The sequence below is a fragment of the Amblyomma maculatum genome, chromosome 1 (genome assembly GCF_055883805.1).
Source record: "Amblyomma maculatum isolate TAMU_Amacu chromosome 1, ASM5588380v1, whole genome shotgun sequence".
Taxonomy (NCBI): Eukaryota; Metazoa; Arthropoda; class Arachnida; order Ixodida; family Ixodidae; genus Amblyomma; species Amblyomma maculatum.
This window is the reverse complement of record NC_139344.1, coordinates 273,837,784-273,850,738: the sequence shown is the minus strand read 5'-3', so window position 1 is coordinate 273,850,738 and position 12,955 is coordinate 273,837,784. Positions and strand designations below refer to the sequence as shown.

The following is a 12,955-nucleotide window of genomic DNA, read 5'->3' as shown; positions in this document are numbered from 1 at the left end:
TTGCATAAGTAGCCTGATGGCCCATAGCATCTATTAACAGTGGGTGGACTTCTCTCATACTTTTTTTTTTCTTTTTCCTTTTTACTGCACCTGAACAGATCAGAAAGAAAGGTGTAGAATGAATGGCAAAACGAATGCCTATTTAAATTTTTCATCACTGTGTCTGAGCTGTGTTACCCAAGAAGAGAACCCAGAGAAACAGGTCTTAAGGTGGCATACCTGTTACTGAGCCTGATGTCAGCATTCATATAATAACATATTTTGAGAAGCTGTTACAGTGCGTGCTGCTACACTCATTTAGAATGTTTTGGTAGAGGAATGTTTCAATAGCTGTTACAGTCGCCGACCGTTTTTTTTTTTTTCGGAAATGGCGGGACCTGGGGAATGGTCCAAATAATCAAACAGCTCGAGAAATCCGTGAACATGAAAAAAATAAAAAAAACTTCTGCAAAAATTTAGCTTTACAAATCACGAACAACGCCGCTCCTCATGTTTTTTTTTTATATGTCAATAATAAAGAGCTATAGTATAGCGCGATGTGCTTCTGTGATCGGCTTATGCGCGCCGCCCATGCGCTCTCGATTCGATATGGCGGGCGCGGCCGCGAGTGCGCTCGCGTGTGCGAATGGTGGAGACACGGCAGGTGTGTGCGCCACTGGGAAGCATGCAACTCGCTCAAATCTGGTCACCACATGTGCCATGGTGCCCCGAAGAACCGGATCATGCTAAGCTGTGACCACTATAACCCTCCAGTTAGAATATAGTCATGCTTTCGTCATGTCCATGCCACTTTATGACTTACTGTGATACAGCTCGTGCCTCAAATGAATGCATAACCCGTGCGAAGCAATAACATTGTTTCCATGGTTAACGGCAGTAGCGAAGACCGTGCGATGCAACTCACGGGAAAAAAGTGAGCGGAGTGAGCCCCCATAAATGCACCGTCATCCCCCTCCCCCCCCCTCTTTATGGGTGGCAGTGGCAGCAGGCAGCGTTAGAGCAAGCCATGATGAACGGTGCTCACGTTCCATTTTCAGTCCGATTGCGTGCTCTTAGTAGGCTACTGCAAGGATAAGGTGGAGAATTCACTTACTGCCACTGTCTAAAATGTTAGCGATAAACAAATAACCAAGCTAGTCCGTCCAAATGACTGCTTCGCCTAGCGTTCACGGCCGTGCAAAACCGGTTTGCGAAATTGGCTCCTGCTTATGTCTAAGTGATGCCGAAAAAATGAGCCTTACAAAAAACTTGTACCCATTGACAGTACAGGAAGATGGAGACTTGTTGTTTTACAAGTTATGTGGGGCGCAACACTTTCAAGGCGAGCATGCCAAGCATGAAATTTTAACTGTTTCTTTGTTCTCCCTGGCATGTGGCTTCAGAAGCTGACACCAGTGCGTGCCACGTGCAAAGGCGGCACAGCACTGATGATGGTGATAGCGCAGCTACAGGGCTGCAGCACGTCCATAGTTAGGCAATAAACTTGGCCTGGCGGTTTCTGGGCTGCTGGTTGAAAGAGAAAGGTGCACAATATAGGCTTGCTTCACATGGTCAATGGCAGCTGTCTTCTCGCACGGTGATGGCCAGCTTCAGAGTGTTCTTGTGGTTGTAAAAGACTGGGTAAGAGCTGTCATAAGATGGGTTCGATGAAGTTCTGACAAAGACTTCACAGTCTGATTGGAAAATAGAAGCAGGTTGCAGGCTCTAAGAGCAAGCGGAGTCGCTCGACTTAGGCGGGTGGCGAGATACACTTGTTATATATGCCGAAACAAAGAAATTCCCTGGCAGATGAGTGTTTTGGTAGACCAGCCATCGTGCACTGGAGTCTTTGTCTAATTTCTGCACAAAGGCCAAGGAGGGTCAGAGCAAGGTCATCTGGCCAAGAAGAGCAAGCTTTATTTGTGACAAAGGCGGCCTTCAGCTGGTGATGTAGGCATTCAGTCATTCCATTTGATGAGGAATTATACACAGTTGTGTGAATACGGCACATGCTAAGGCAAGTTATGGCTCGGAACAAATTGCACTCAAACTGGTCGTCACCATTTCTCATGACTATGCTAGAGCAACTAAAGCAGAAAATCCATCTGATGACGAATGTGGGCGCCACAGTAGATGCCGTAATGTCAGGCAATGCAAAGGCTTCCGACCACCGTGTGTAGCAGTCAACACATAACAGTGTTATAACAACTGCATGTTGATGGGAGAGGGCTAACAACACCGATGTCGACATGGTTGAAATTACAGTCAGGAGAACAAAGTTTTTGGGGGCAATATTGTATGGCAGGTCATTTTTTCACACTGACAGTTCAATCACTTGTGAGGCCAGCGGTGCAGACCTCGGTATGTGCTTGCCAAATAAATCTAGATGTCACGAGGTGCTGCTTTGGCCAAATGCTAATGCTGTGCAACTAGTTGAAGACTTGGCGGCATGAAGCGGTGGGAGGATATTGATATGGACAACCACTGGCATTGTGTATCACACAATGCTGTTTGAGCAGATGAGCAGAGGCACTGTTGAAAAGGACAGGGAGTCGGAAGAGGCTTGAAAAAGGAGGGACACGGGTCTTCGCGGCCGAAATTGGTCTAAAAATTGGATTTATTTTTGCGGTCTTGAAACGTTTCTGCAGCTATCTGCAAATTTTGGTTGAAGAATATCACCTATTTTGGATGTTACAGCGTTCCAAAGTTACGAATCTGAACGTTTGGCCCTTTAAATTGAGGTCAAGTGACCCAAAAGGCCACTTTTGGTTGGCTGCCGGCGTCGACTGCTTGCGGCCTGGTGCCATTTTGAAAAGGTCTCGTAGTTAGGCCTAGCTGGTTTAGCGACGTTCCGTCATCACGACCACGGCGTAAAACGCGAAAAAATTAGGTTCAAGCGTCATATTGGCCTAAAAAAACGAAGAAAGGTAGAGGTAAGAGGCGCGCCGGTGACGCGGCATCCTGTTATCAACAATCAGTGACGAAGCGCCAACGCTCAGTGATGGGCCGATAAGGGCGGATGTAGGTGAAAACGTCCCCGGAAAAAACGTCCCCGGAAAAAACGACCCCAGAAGAAACGGCCCCTGAAGATTCAGCAACTAGGAAAAAACGTCCCCAAGGCAAAAACTGGAACTAAAAATGATTTCTTCCGGAACTCTCATGTGAGTTCCGACGCGAAGCACCAATTGGTGCTTTGCGTCGTCTGCTACAGCACGGAGGTGCGCGGTGCCTGCACTGTTCTGGGGTTTTTATTACTGAGGCAGCATAATAGATAAGTAACAAAGAAAAAAGTGGTATCAGTACTTTTAAAATGATAGCGTGTGGTTTGTTAGGCAACGAACGAAAGAATGTGTAATGGATTGACCTTTCACAAATCATCCGAGAATCACTTGCTAGGATAGAGCAGCCGCTTAGCTTAACTGGGCAGGTGTTTATCAGCCTTGCCAGAGGCCAAGAAATTAACGCGGCCAAGCTAGCATGATGCATCAATTGATATAGGCTCAGCAATACGCTGCAGTGAGTGAAGCTTGATAAGCCATCTCTGCATGTTTGCAAGGAAAGCACAGTGCGCTTGTGGGCTGTAGCAGACATTAAGCACGTCCTCCAGACTCCTGTGCACCAGCGCTCAGTGTAGCGCGACCACGCTGAGCCGTGTTAGTACTTAGAGTGTACCACCCTGTACCTGAGGCCCACTGTGAACTCGAATGATTCTGAGATCAGGATGTTGAGATAGACTGCGAGCAGCTTGTGCCCAACCTTATTGTATTGTTTTTGTGGGCTTGAGCTTTTGGGGTAGAAACCCAGCACGTACCAGGACTCATGCTAAAGCTGTTTTAGAATTGCCCCGACAGATACACAGGAAGCATCAATGACTAGATGCATTAGGGCATCGGCCAGAGGGCACACGAGTAGAGCAGCATAGGCAAGGGTGTTCTTGTGGACTTGCAAAACTGCTATGGCAGCTTATACCTACTCAGCAGGAGTGGAAGGGCTGTGAGTGGATTATAGATTATTGAGGAGCAGGAGTATTCAGACTGTATTGGGAACAAAACACCGGTGGAATTTTAGCAAGCCGAGAAGCCTTTGGACCTTGCAATGCAACTTGGGGCAAAGAAGTTGCGGACGGCACATACCTTTTTGTCTACAGAGGCCGAATTCCCTGTGCTGTCTCAAGGATAGCCCAGGAACTTATCACCCGATGCCAGAAACCCGCTTGGCCGGGTTGATATTGAGGGCGTGGTATTCAAGTCTACAGAAGCCGAATTCCCTGTGCTGTCTCAAGGATAGCCCAGGAACTTATCACCCGATGCCAGAAACCCGCTTGGCCGGGTTGGTACTGAGGGCGTGGTATTCAAGTCTACAGAGGCCGAATTCCCTGTGCTGTCTCAAGGATAGCCCAGGAACTTATCATACGATGCCAGAAACCCGCTTGGCCGGCTTGATACTGAGGGCGTGGTATTCAAGTCATGAAAAGAGCAAGCACAGATGTGGAGCGTGTTGCTCGGATAAGGAACTGACGACCAGCAGATAATTGAGGTAGGCAAAGACAGAACGCAGGCCACAAGTGATTTTCACTAAACGTTGGAACGTTTCAGCTGCATTTCGCTGTCCAAAAGGCATGTTCAGCAAGTCCAAAAGTCATGCCAACATACTTGAAGATACCAGACAATGTTACTATGTCTTCCTTCAGTATGTCTGCCATCTCCACCATTATTCATTGGAAGTTGGTAGCGATTGGTGGGTAGTTGGGTATTGATTCAAAACAGCGGGGCTATTCCAATCACAGTAGTCTGCACAGGGGTACCAGTCACCAGGGGGACATTTGACATGATACGCTGCTCTGAAGAGCAGCAGCTGGTTGATGGCGAAACAGTGCCCCCACTAGTAGCACATGATAGATTCTCTGCAGGTATTGAAGAAGTGGTCTCCATCAAGACGGCAATGTTGCACTGGTTGCTGGACCTCGTGATGGGCAAAGAAATCTGCCACGATTGCAGAAAAAAAGTATGCCGGCAGCTGCGGAGTTGCTTGGGCGGTTGTGGCGGCCACAGGTTGGAGGAGGTTGTTTATTGACAAGGGTCACTTTGTACACGAGTTGCTGGGTGATTGGTCAAACAGAAATGGCAAGGAAGTCTCCTCTGAAAATGGCCAACCACACTTCCCGTGATTTAGGGCGACCGAGTGTAACCTGTAGGTAGCGATGGAGGAGGTTTTGACCCCCTGCAAAGGTGCTTCTCTTGCAGTGTGTTAGGGATTGAGGTGGGAAGTATGCAGGCACAAAGCCAGCCTGATCACCCGTATCCATCACAAAATGGCATCTTGAGGAGTTCTCTGTGACATAGACTAGGTTGTTGGGTACAGAGCATACCTGCCAACTCTTACGAATTTTCCGTAAAATGTACGAATTTTGACCAGTCTTACGATTTTACGAATCTTGTGGGAAATTTTACGGAAAATGTTTTATTTTCGGAAAAAAAAATGCGGACATTTATTATCATGGCCTCCGAGATAACAGCACACGCGCGGATCTATTATGGTACCTTTGGCGGCCACGAGAGGGCAACACATATTTGTGATATCATCATCAGCAGCTGCAAACGTTGTAGTGACTTCTATCGTCTACTCGGGGGAACACGAATCCATATCCAAAACCTAGTGGCTGTTCCTTTGTTCACGTGTTTGGACAACTTTGGTGTAGGCCTCTGTTTTTGCGTGATCTGCGGCCGCGTCCGACTCAGTGTGACTCTGAAGTTTTAGTAGCAGCGGTTTCGCAGTGCAATGGCGGGCTCAAAGCCGCGACAGTACTTCCAAGTATTTTTGAAGTCGTACACGGCAGAATTTCCGTGCTTCGTGCCGTCTAAGAAAGGAGAGAAGTTCGGATTTTGCACCACGTGTGCCTGTGATGTTAACATTTCACATGGTGGCAAGTCCGACATAAAGATCCACATCGCTTCGAAAAAGCACCAAGGATACGTGCGAGCCGCGGACAGCCAGCCGAGCCTGACAAGTTTTGTTCGCAGTGACAGCGACCTCGGTGTGATTCGTGCAGAATGCCATTTCACGGCGTTTTCAGTTGAACACAACATACCGCTCAGTGTCAGTGATCACGCTGGACCACTTTTCCGGAAAATGTTCCCCAAGTGCGAGGAAGCCAAACGCTACGCCTGTGGACGGACGAAGACAACGGCAATTGTTCGTGAAATGGCCGCGAACGCAGAGACTCCTTTGCTGGATGCCCTAAAAAAACAGGTATTTTCGATTGCTGTGGACGGAAGTAACAATAGGGATACGCAGCTTTACCCTATTGTTGCGACATACTTCGTTAAAGAGACCAGTAGAGTTGAAAGCCGCCTCCTTTGCCTCGGTACAATCCAAGGGGAAGTGACGGGTCAGAAAATTGGAAATCTGATTCTCGACGAAATGAAGTCCCGAAGTTTGCCTCTTGAAAACCTGTTGGCATTGTCTTCGGACAATGCCCATGTCATGATTGGCAAAAAAAACAGCGTTTCGACTGTATTGAGGGAGGCCCAACCAGCTTTGATCGGGGTTGGTTGCCCATGCCACCTCATCAACTTGGCCGCCCAAAAAGGAGCTGCATGTCTTCCTGTAAAGGTTGATGAGGCCTTGGTTGACATTTTTTTTTACTTAGAGAAAAGCTCAAAGCGGAAAGATCGACTAAAAGACTTTCAAAGATTGCATGACGTCGACGTCAGGAAGATGCTGAAGCATTCGCCGACACGTTGGCTGTCTTTGGGGAAGTGTTTGAAGAGGCTGCTGGACCAGTGGAAACCACTACTTAGCTTTTTCTTGAATGAAACAAAACAGTGCAATAAGCAGAGCTTGTTTTTGGAGTCTTACCAGATTCCCAAGACTTCTCTACAAATCGCCAAGAATCCTGCGCCGGCCTCAAAGACTGCTGCACACCTTCCCAAGGCTGCTGCAGGTGTTGAAAAAAAAAGCACCGACTGTGATGGACCTTCACTAAAAAGAAAAGGAGTTCATTCTGCACCACAAGTAAAGAAACTGAAACTTCAATGCGAGGCATCTGCAGAAGCTAGCCACGTGACCCGTGAAGAGCGCCTGTTTTTTTTTTTGTCATCGGAGCTAAGAAGGGCATGCTGTCTTTTTCTCCAAAATGTTATCCCTCTTTTTGAGAAGACAAACTGCCTACTTCAGTCGCAGGCTCCTCAGATTCATGTGCTCAGGGGCCTCTTGAACCGCCTTCTCGAGGATCTGTTGACTCGATTTGTGCGGCCAGGTGTTCTCAAGGGATGCCATTCATTGCCTGAAGTTGCCTACGGAGCGGTCGAGAATCAAAAAGATGATAAAGACATCGTCATTGGCATGACAACCTCCTCTGTAGTTGAGACGCTGACCGCAAATGAGAAAGAGCAGTTCTTCTCGGCTGTACGTCTCTACTTCACTGCAGCATGCGATTATATTCGCCACAAGTTCCCGCTGGAAGACATCAGCCTGAAGATGGCTGAAGTTGCCCAAGTGCAGGCTCTAGAAACTGCTTCATTCAGCAGTGTACTCCATTTCATTATGGCATTTCCTGCTATTCTGCCCCAGCAGAGTGGTGAAACAAGAGAAGAAACAGTTGATGCACTCGAAGTGGAGTTTGCCAACATACAAGCTTATCAGATTCCAGCAGACATACTGAATGAGCCAAGGTGCGACATACAGTGGTCGCAATTGGGAAGCATTCGAGATGTCGACGGATCGCCCAGATTCCGCAGAATCTCAATGGTTATGCTGGGCATACTCTCCATTCCCCACAGTAACGCTGAATGTGAGAGAATATTCAGCTCTGTCAACAAAACTCGAACGGAGTTTCGCTCATCAGTTTCCGAGAAAACTCTAGAAAGTCTGCTGATGGTGAAAGGACACCAGAGTGGCACCTGCTTTGAGCAAGCCTACACAGAGAAGTTTTTGAAGCAGGCGAAGTCAGCAACTGCAAAAGCATTGCAAAAATAAATCGTGACAGACACAATGGAGTTTTCGCTCATTACTCTACGGGACACGGATTTTGCTTGTGGGTAAGTGAGCAAGGAGCAAGGGTGTCGCTAAAGATAAATTCTCGGGAAGTAAAAAAAAAAAAAAACAGCCCCCCCCCCCCCCCCCCCCCCCGTCGCGGAGGTTTTACGAATTTTGAAATCTTCAGGTTGGCAGGTATGGTACAGAGTAAGAATCATTCATGTGCTGCTATTGGGGACTCGTCACTGCGTTTCCCTGATACGTACTACTGTCAGCACTGGCAGCCAGCAGGGCTGCTAGTACCATTACCATGGTTCTAGTACAGCCTGTCATGGCCAGGACTTGGTCAGTGACTGAAGTGGAACAATGGCACGACCGTTAGTTAGATTATGATATTACTGCAATGATACAGCATCAACATTCTCAGTACAGCAGTGATATCTGTGAGTTGATCAATTTTAGCCTTAAAGCAAGACTGCTGGCCAACAAGACTTGATGATGGGGTGGATGCTATCCTGGCAATAGAAATCTGGCTAGAGTAGTCTGCTACGTAGTCAGCCAATTCCGCAACTGTGTCCGAGGTAATGTCACCTGCAGCGGACAGGATGACCTCAAGGTTCTGAAGCAGACAGTTAAGGAAATTCTCGGAAAGAAGCAGCATGCCACCAACCCTCCCGATACGCTTAAGAGACTCCTGAATTTTGGTTGCACTTACCAGTTGTATGAGCATTGCCCTATATCTCCTGAAAAATTGTCTTTGCGTGCGCGAAAATAGATTTTGCAAAAAACTCTTCGCAGAACCCGCACTCACATCCCAGTCACATTGATGTCTAACCGAATATGAGTATGGCAAACTCAATGGTGCCTTTCAAATTTAGGTGGCCCCCTGGACTCCCAAAATTTGGCTTCATCCAAGTTTGACCAAAATTGGTGTCCAACCTAATTGGACTATGGCCAATTCAGTTGCGACTTCCAAATTTTGGTGGGCCACTCTCCAAATTTGGTATAACTATACATTCTTTGCATGTAGGAGGCTATGTGCACTCTTGGAATTCTTTGTTCCACTATAATGGGATCCAGGAACCAATTCATTATTTTTTCCGATGCCAAAGATTTCATTTCGTAAGCATTTAGCTTCCGTGACTGTCTGTAGTGTTGAGTTTATAAGTAGGTACAACTGTGAGTATTATAAGGGGGATCGCTTAGTTTGCACCCAAACACAATATATATATATATATATATATATATATATATATATATATATATATATATATATATTTATTTGGGCTGAAATAAAGACATTTGTTCGAGTGGTGGCTCACAATATATATACTTTTTACTTCTGCACCCAAATTAGACTTTTCTCTGGTGTAGGAAACAAAATTAAAAAGAAAGTAATTAAACCAGGGTTTTTGCCTATGTTTGGAACGCAGTTACTCACTGCGTGCATATGTAGGGCTCCTTTTAGTGCCGCTTTGGTTTGTACTGTTATCATCAGATTTGGTTTGGTTTGGTTTGTGGGGTTTAACGCCCCCAAGTGACTCAGGCTATGAGAAATGCCGTAGCTGAGGACTCGGGAAATTTCAGTTGCCTGGGGGCAGCGATGTTAGTGCACATTATCATCAGAGTTCTTGTCATACTAAAACCATGCTGCTGTTGACTTCCCGATTGGCTGAGAGGGCAATGACATATATCGTAAAGCTCACATGACCGCAAAGGACCAATTGCAGAGCACCATGTTCAGGATTCAAAATCAAAAATGCTTTGCCCACCTGAAAAATTTTGACTCTACCTCAACCGTTGATGGGTGTCAGGTGATATGATGACAAATGTAGCAGCAAAACTGAGGGAAACACACAAAGGAAATCCAGCTGAGAACTGTAATGCTTTAAGAATCTTAAGTGGCTTCATAATTTTTGACACTGCTTGACAGAATTTTGCAGATCATCTAGCAAAGAGTACTTAGTTGATTGCAAAGAAGTAGATGTATGACACAACCATGGCCTCTGCTTGTGTCATGTATCTCTTCAAAACATAAAGTTTGCTGCATGAGCAGTGTTTTAGCTAATACAGATAAGTAAAAAGGTTGCATAGGTTTTGTATTTGCAGCTGTGTTTCTATGTTATTTTTGGTTTGGTTTATGGGGTTTAATGCACCAAAGTGACTCAGGCCGTGAAGGAAATGTCGCTGTAGTTTAGGGCTCTAGATAATTTTGACCACCTGGGGTTCTTTAACATGCACTGACATTGCACAGTACATGGGCGCCATTCGTTTTGCTTACATTGGAGCGTGGCTGCCATGGTGGTGACGGTGATGGTGATCCCAGCCACTGCTGGGATCAAACTCTGGTTTACCGTTCGGTAGTTGAATGCCCTAACAACTGAGCTACCACGATGGGTTGTTTACACTAGCTATCCCGAATCATAAGTCTTTTGTCTAAAAAGGAGTCTGATATCCTCCTTTATCCCACGGAGAATAGTTGCCAGTTAGTTGAAATGTGGTACTAGCTGTCTTTTTGTAGGTTTTATGTTTTGTGGTGATCAGTCTGATTATAAATTAGATAAATGAGGATAACATAAAAAACTGCTCAATACTTCTTGAGAGTCCGATTCTGAGCTCGGCTCGTATTTACAATGAAAAGAGCCATCGTTCCAGTTCGCAGTCGGAAGGTCTCGCGCGGACTGCCATCCGAAAATAACCATGTTCATGGAGAGCGCACTTCCGGTGGCCCGTCACAATGGAGAAAAATGGCACGTTGGGAAATCAAGATGACAGAGGGGGGTGGAAAGAGGCTAAAACAACCTCCTTTGCTGCTGCTAGCTGCAAGCAAGGACGTGGCAAGAGAGAGCGAAAGCAGCGATCGAGTCATGTGTCGGAGCTATTGGAGAAGCAACGGCGCGAGCCCCTGAACAGACACACCAACAGAATAAAAATAAAAACCTGCAAACCTGCGGCAGATGGCAGAACAACCCTTGAACCCGTCACTGCATGCATGCACCACGAAACGCGCGCGCCGCGTGAGCGCTTAGCGCAATAGAGTAGCACGCGGAGCGACCGCGCCCCCCAGCAAAGAAGGTGGCGGGGGTGGGTGCGGTCGCTCCATACTCTTACGTACCAACACAACGCGGGGCGAAAATATGAACTTGTAGAAAGATATTACAGATGGCGAAGCCTGTCCAAGTGCGCCAGCTTCGCGCGAAGTTTTGAACGCACGATAGAGAATGTACTGGTACGTCGGTGACACTGTAGAGGGAAAGCGCGAAAACGTACCGGTACGTTCGTGACAGTGAAAGGGTTAAAAAACTTGTCGAGTTTTTACTGTACAGTGTTGGTTTATAGAAGAAATTTCAAGATCTCGAATACAGTTACTATTACTATACCCTCAGTCAAGTGATCTTTTTTATAAATGTTGACTATTTGACATTTTGTGTGGTCCCTAACGAGTTCGAAAAATCGGTCTTCGACTGTCTGTCCAGTACCAGTACCTTTACTTTGTCAGTTTGTGATGGCATGGCTTTTATAAATCCACATGTTGTTTTGGCTTGCTGTAAAAACATTCAGAAATGCCTTCGACTTGCTCTTATGATCTCTTGATGTGATTTATTTTAGTGTCACATTTATGTTGTCATATGTTCATTTTTATATATGTCTTGCTATGCTACAAATATAGGACTACAAATATAATGCGAGTTTGATTCCGTATACAAAAAAACAAAACAAGAACTGGTCAGTATACCATAATATGCATGAAAATGGAAGCTTCTGTGGGAACACAGTAGCTTATTTGGGGGCCTCGTGCCCAAGTGCATAAATGGGCTTAGACTACGGTCTAGCTCCACTCCGTGAAGTGGAGCAAACAGCTACCCCTTCACTTGAAGCGGTATTCACACGGGGGAACTTTTTGGGGAGGGGGTGCGGGTGCAACGCCGGCCGGCGGAACTCCCTTCTTTGCTCCCGCATCACACCGGCGGCGGAGTACGAGTGGGGGGTCACCGTTGCCAGACGACAGAGGCCCGGCGCGAGCCGAGGAAAGCGTGTCTGCGTGGCCTGCCTCGCCGCTTCGCCACAGCCGGATTCAATCAGTCTGCCTTACAGGTAGCGTGGTTGCTCCGGATAATGAATGAGGAAGGAGAAGACGGGCTACAATGAAGTTGCTGGGAACTTTTTACCCAAATTTGCATGATTGTTATGTTCAACACAAAAATAAGGGCGCAAAAACATGGTAGGCACCAGAGCCACAAAATAAACTGAGTGGCACACACTTCCACACTTTCAGAGAATACGGCACCTTGTTGGATATATGCCTATCCCGTTGCTTCCCAGCATCAATCTGGCGTTATTACAAATAGCTATATGTTTTGAGTTAAGGATAGTACAGCTCTTGTTTTCTTTGTATTAACTTTTATAAATTTATTTTCCGTGCACTGACTTCAGCATTCGAAAAACTGATCCTGATGTAAAATTTATTTTTTACTGCATCTCTTGTATGAGCGCAGTAGTATTGTCAGCAAGCGCTACGAAATGCACAAGAATAATGTAATATAAATCATCAATATTAAAAAGGAACATCTGAAGGCATAAAATGCATCCATATGGCATGTTAGACATACAAGCGTTCCTTCACCAGACAGGCTACATACAGCCCTTGCCCGCGCTACAATGTCTTAGCGATGCATCAAGTATGAGCAGGGGTGGAAGTGCTGCTCCAATTGCTCCATTCTGCTCCAAACTGCTTTCACTGCTCCATCCTGCTCCAAAATTCAATATGGCTCCAAAACTGCTCCAAACTGGCTATTTTGATGTTCTGCCATCAAATTTAGCAAAGTGGCAAAGATATAACTCATCTTGCATTGGGCTTAATACAAATAAATTTTTGCAAGGGATGGAAGCATGGAGCATAATAAATATTTCTTCGCAAGTAAATTTAGTATGAGCCACCGGCGATTGGCGATAATTGCAAAAAAAAAATGCACTGTGCATGTGACGTAGCACCCCCTCT

At 46.2% G+C, this 12,955-nt stretch overlaps 1 protein-coding gene across 1 annotated transcript in view; it reads left to right on the top strand.

The window, feature by feature from the left end:
* LOC146206569 (regulator of G-protein signaling loco-like) overlaps positions 1-12,955 on the top strand; it is a 96,055-nt gene that overhangs the window by 23,057 nt on the left and 60,043 nt on the right. The window lies entirely within an intron of this gene.